A 6,687-nucleotide genomic window follows, 5' to 3' on the forward strand; every position below is an offset into this window, starting at 1 on the left:
TCGACTGAGTCGTGCTGTTTTCTGCCAGCGTCAACAGTCGTCCCGGCGTTGAGTTCGTTCGTGGCGAAGAGGTTCTCCATGATCGTAGCCCTCTCAACAGCATTAAATCAACCGGAGGCGGAGTGTTACTTGCTAATAAATCTGAACACCCGGTCCTGTTAATTTAACACGTTCGTCGCCACGCTCATTTTGGTAGTTTTGCTAGCCGGGCCCAAAGAAATTTTCAGAGAGAGAAAGCAAAGAGGGAGAACTTCCATATTTGAAACGTGTGGCGCAGCTGAGCGGTAAACTCAAGTAAGAGAGCGTCACCTGCTTTTTTATGTGACGGGGCCCCCCCAGGAAATACACCCGTCTGCCGAATATGGGTGACGTGGCAACGAACGTGTTAAGACGATTTTTGGAATAATCTGGAACTTCTTTGGATCCGCATCGACCTTGGTGATCGGAAACTCTCTGTGTGCGTAGTGTACGTGGCTTCTGATCGTTCCGGAGACCTATACAAAAAAAGTTCCGGAGACTTGGTTGTAGCAGAATTTTTTTTCACGTAGTGTTCGAAATAGAACAAGGAAAGGTTTTCCGTTTTCTTAAACCGATTTATTACGATCCACTGATCGGTTAAAAAATTCCTGTTATAAACATATTTCATTATTAGGTTTTTTAGGTTGCAATAATTCAATGAGAACTTACGTTTTTGTTCTTTAACTGTTCGTACTCGAACTGGAAACTACAATAGGTGTTTCACCTTGCCGTTGTCTATAATTGTGATAACAATGTTTTTATAATTTATTCTGATATTCAAGCCTATCCTGTTTTATGTTACCTTTCTACAAGAGCGGTCTTTCAATAGGTGAAAACCGGATCTGACGAGGAATCTTGAACCAGGTTTTTAATAGTCAGTAGGTAACCTAGAAATTTATGTCTGCATGAGTTTAAAGCTGTTTATAATTTATCGAATGTGTACCTACGATAGTTTCGTGTATCCTATAACTGGGATTTTATAATGACTACCGAAACTGTTAAATATAATATGTATATCTGCTAATAACCGGCTTTTTTAATATCCGATAATAACCACGTTTTCCCTGCACAAGTAACTTTCCCGCAAATTGTCTTCGTAGCGCGTTCGCCTCGATGGAGTGTTTGACACTTGGCAGCAAGGGTTATGGTTTGAGGTGTATCTTATTGCTAAACATGTTTGTGTTGGATTAAGGTGCGTTGACACGTTAACAACGTTTGTCACACGTAGCCTCTCCAAAGTTTGTTCTATTCGCTCTCCTAAAGATGACATACTCGTCATCGGCGACTTCAACGTGCTAGGCTTGAAATGGTGCTCTTCCCAAGGCGGATTTTTGTTTCCAGACCCTGTGCGTTCTTCTTTAACGGCACCCTTAAGCGTCTACTTAGATGCCTGAAGTACAGCGATTCTACGTCAGATTATAGATAATTTTTTTTATTTCGTCTTTGGTTTAAATTACCGTACAGACTGATAACTTTAAAACTACGAAAATTAAACAAATGATACACTAAATTAAAAAGTTCACAACTCTTGTCAATAGGTTGGTTTTGACCATAAGCAGTACGGTGGTGAGATATTGAAAGAAACTGACGTTGTCGAAGAGCTCTCGTTGGTACATAAATATTAACACGTTTTAGAATGTAAGCACAGTCAATACGGTTGGTCAATGTGTCAAATATAAAACCTTGCTGCAGCTCGATGCGACGCTTTTCGAGTGAGGTTAGGCATATCAGTGCACACCTTTCCTCATACGGCGGTAGTTGGACCGGGCCGTTCCAGGGAAGACGCCGTAGAGCGTATCTTAAGAAACAGCGTTGAGCTCGTCAAGAAGGTGACATTGTATCCTCTGTGCTGGAGCCCACACCTGGACGGCGAACTCCATGCTACGTACTGATGCACAGTATATGGCCTTCAATGCGTAAATGTCATCAAAATCCTTGGTGTTGCGACGCAGGAGTCCTAGAGCAGCGAATCCTTTTGCAGAAGTAAGCGCGACATGTTCAGCAAATGTGAGCCTGTTGTCGATCTTCACTCCGAGGTCGAGAATAGACTTCACGTTCTCCAGCCTTACTCCGGTTAGTTGATCGTCGAAAAGGATCGTTCTTCTTGCACGAGAAAAGTTTATAACCTTGCACTTCTTCACGTTTGCTAGCACTCCGTTTAAGCAGTACCACTCATCTAGTCTAGCGATGTCAGCTTTAAGGGCCAAACAGTCAGCAGTGTTATGAATCTTCCGGAAAATCTTAGGATCATCGGCGTAAAGGAGTGTATCGAACTGAAGTGTTGAGCACAGGTCATTCAAGAAGATTATAAACAGCAGAGGTCCGAGGTGGCTCCCCTGAGGATTCCAGACGGTGTGGCGAACATTCGTGAGCGCGTGTTTCCTATTTTTTTTTTTAGAAATATGAAAGAAGGGTGGATAGACAGGCATTAATGCACCAAGGAGAAAGCTTGCTAGGTGTGGAAATTTAAGCTCGCTTGAAGTGTGTGTAAAAACCACGCTCTCAAACCACTGGGCTCGCTATACATGGGAACTCTGTTTCTCAGTTTCTCATGTTTCTCATGTACAGTAAGCTAGTATAGAGCAAAGGCGGGACAATTCATGGGAGCTTTTCATCAACATGCTCTCTAGCCTAAAATTTTAACAGCTATCAAGCTTTCTCCTATTGGCACACTAATGCCTGTCTATCCATCTTTCTTTCATATTTCTATAAAAAAAATTAAAAAAAAATTCTCTCTAGTTTTCATTCCGCCGAGCATGCCACTTAAAAATTATATTCACAAAAATTACGGCGATTTAAAATCATATAACAGGCTCCACATTTCGAATGACCATCATGAATTCATGCCTAAACGATCCACAACAACAAACTTATTGAGCTTCACATCTTTCGTTCAAGACTGTCAGGAAGACCAAACTGATGCCATTTATACCGATCTCTTTGCTGTGTTCGACAAAGTGAACCGCATGATATTGCTATCGCAAAGCTCGGATGCTTAGGGTTATGTGGATCTCTACTGGATGGGTTCCGTAGTTATTCAACGAGACGGAAGTTATCCGTTCGAGCTGGTGAATTCCTTTCCAGGAAATTCCTCTGGAGTACCTCAAGGAAGCCATTTAGGACCGATAATTTTCGTAATCCTCTCTCTCGCTTCTCGACGGCACAAAACTTGCATATGCTGATGACATGAAACTATTTCACGCCAAAAACAATCAAAACGAAATCGACTATTTATAGCAGCAATTCTCCGTATTTGCTCACTAGCACGACATGACCTACCTGCCATTGATCCGCGGTAAATGCTCGGTTATAACGTTTTCCCGTAAGCGGCATACTCTTTATTGCGAAGTACATCCTTGGAGACAAAACTATCATCCGAGTAGACTACATTAACTATTTGGGCGTTATCCTTGATCAACGGCTGAAATTCAAGATTGTTGTGGACGTTTCGTTTAACAAACTATGAAAAATCTCATAGACCTGGATACGCTTCAAGTTCGCAGAACCGCTACTCGAGCTCTTGTCGTTGCTGACCTGCTGGCATCGAGAATGGACTCTTCCGCGCTGCTGGAGGTCATTTCTCTCAGTGTACGACCCTGAGGATTAAGAAAACAGCATCTGCAGCTCTACGTTCTCAATCGCCCAAATAACTATGGGGCCAACAGCATTTTCGTTGGATTCTTAAACACTTTTAATCGTTATTCCGAGCATTCCGGACCTCGACGTTTCGAGATATTTGTAATTTGAAATTTGTTATTTTATTAACTTGAACGCAGCCTGTCGGTTACAATTAACTATTATTCAGGTTAAGGAAATTACTTGTGTAACAAAACGCGTGGAATGTTAATAAATGTTTTGATATCGAAAATCTAATATTCGCGTTATGAAGCTCTGTTCTAAGCCGTCTTGAAGGTGGTTAGCGAACTGCTTTGTCTTGTCGCCAAAGGCAAGTTGTTCCAACAGGAGGCGTCATACACCAGTATACTCTTTCTTGAGGTTGTGGAATGTTGGGGGATGATGAAACATTTGGATCGCTCGTTCCTCCCTCGCTGGAGGTGAGAAAGGAGATATCCAGGAAGCTTTTGGTCGTAACCTTGGCGCATGAAGCAACATTTACGCCTCCGATAGTTCTCCAGAAGATCGCAGCCAAGTATGAGTCTTCTGGTGGTCTCTGAAATCGCTCTTCGGTTAAGATTGAAGACAAATCTTGCCACAGATTTGTAACACCTTATCAGCTGGTCTTTACAGGTTGCTGAGAGACCTGGGAAGTAAACTGTACCGCAGTATAAAAAGATGGAACAATAATAGATTGGACCAGTTTCAAACGAATTGGAACAGTGGGCACGGATTGGAATTTACGGTAAGCTCTGAAAGTGAGGAAAACTTTTGATGAAATACTGTTGACGTGGTCGGTCCAATTCATGTTGTGATCCACGGCCTCAGATTATTTATTTTTCAGCGGTACAGGCTATGTCTATTTTTGCTAGTGGTGAGCAGTGGATAGAATTTCAATTGAGAAAACGGCCCGGATTTAAATTTATTATTTGATACCATTTTATTCGGTAAGTAAAATATTGTTTTATTTGTTTGTTTTGAAAAAGTTATAGCATTATTAGATGCTAAAAGAACAAGAGATGGGCATGTTTATTTAAAGCTTTGGATTGATTTCTTTGAAATGTTAAACTTTTTTTGACGAAATCGAGCGCAAAGAAATAATAACTTACCCCGGACAAGGAGGGAAGCGGAGCTAAGGCCTATGCAGTAGCAAACGAACACCATAACTTCGTAATTTTCTTTGGAAAATTTGCATCTAGATCTATTATATTTGCATCATATTATATTTACATCACGATATTTATTAATGCTTGTTATGAATGATGACTCTTGAATGGACGAACAAATAAATTGAAACAGCTAATGTGTTTTCAAATGGAAGTTGGTTGTTAACTAACTTTAAGCACTTTAGTGTTTATCAAAAATTACGTATATTAACGGCTTGACCAATGGAAAATAAGAATAAGAAATAAGAAAATAAGAAATTTAATACATACATCAATGTTTTTCCATTAATACCAACTAATCTTGTGTTATAACCAGAATCAAACGAAATCAAACTATGATAATAACATTTTAAAATAGATTGTTATTTTGAAAAACAAAAAAAACTTAAAAAAACTTCGCAAAGAGACCTTTTTTCATATTTTAGCTTTAAAATAAAAAAAAACACTACGGAAGATGAATTAAATGTTGCAAAAATGGAAGCCGAGTATGGATCAAATGATTGCGACAACTGTTTGATGTTTTACCCGTGCTTTGAAAACTTTGCCTTCAAAGGTTTAAACTTTCCAGTCGCGATAGAAGTTCCGGCTGAAGTTTGATTACGATAGAAATTTCAATCAAAATTTTATTTTCTTTTCTTGATAGAAGTTTTGACTTTGATTGCGATGGAAGTCCCAATCAAAGGTTTGAGTTTTCCAGTCGTGATAAAAGTTCCGACTTAAGTTTGATTGCAATGGTAGTTCGATTCAAAAAGTTCAATTTACCGAATTACGTTGAGTCGGGAGGACCAACATAAAGAGTGTTCTGAAGGTTCACTTTATCGACTTACGTTGGATCGGGAGGACCAACATGAAGAGTGTTCGGAAGGTTCACTTTATCAACTTTCATTGGATCGGGAGGACCAACATGAAGAGTGTTCTGAAGGTTCACTTTATCAATTTCGTTGGATTGGGAGGACCAACATGAAGAGTGTTCTGAAGGTTCACTTTATCAACTTTCGTTGGATCGGGAGGACCAACATGAAGAGTGTTCTGAAGGTTCACTTTATCAACTTTCGTTGGATCGGGAGGACCAACATGAAGAGTGTTCTGAAGGTTCACTTTATCAAATTACGTTGGATCGGGAGGACCAACATGAAGAATGTTGGGAAGGTTCACTTCATCAACTTTCGTTGGATCGGGAGGACCAACATGAAGAGTGTTCTGAAGGTTCACTTTATCAAATTACGTTGGATCGGGAGGACCAACATGAAGAATGTTGGGAAGGTTAACTTCATCAACTTTCGTTGGATCGGGAGGACCAACATGAAGAGTGTTCTGAAGGTTCACTTTATCAACTTTCGTTGGATCGGGAGGACCAACATGAAGAGTGTTCTGAAGGTTCACTTTATCAACTTTCGTTGGATCGGGAGGACCAACATGAAGAGTGTTCTGAAGGTCCACTTTATCAAATTACGTTGGATCGGGAGGACTAACATGAAGAGTGTTCTGAAGGTTTTTTTCATCAACTTTCGTTGGATCGGGAGGACCAACATGAAGAGTGTTCTGAAGGTTCACTTCACTAACTTTCGTTGGATCGGGAAGACCAACATGAGAAGTGTTCTGAAGGTTCACTTAATGAATTTCCGTTGGCTCGGGATGGCCGAAAGTATACAACGATGGAGAGGCCAGATCTCGTTGCTAAATTAATTTGGTAGGAGAAAAGGTGTTTTTTCGTCTTTTTTAAACCTGATTTCAAAAGATCTTGAATGTCCTTTCAGGAACTTCATTCTTTTAAGTAGTCATTGTAATAGTTAGGATACATAAATTCAATAGAATCGTTGGAATGGATTTTTAATAGAAGATTTGGTTCGAATAAGATACTCGTAGTAAGTTTCTCTGAAATATGCCG

Source organism: Uranotaenia lowii, chromosome 1 (genome assembly GCF_029784155.1).
Source record: "Uranotaenia lowii strain MFRU-FL chromosome 1, ASM2978415v1, whole genome shotgun sequence".
NCBI classification, from domain to species: Eukaryota; Metazoa; Arthropoda; class Insecta; order Diptera; family Culicidae; genus Uranotaenia; species Uranotaenia lowii.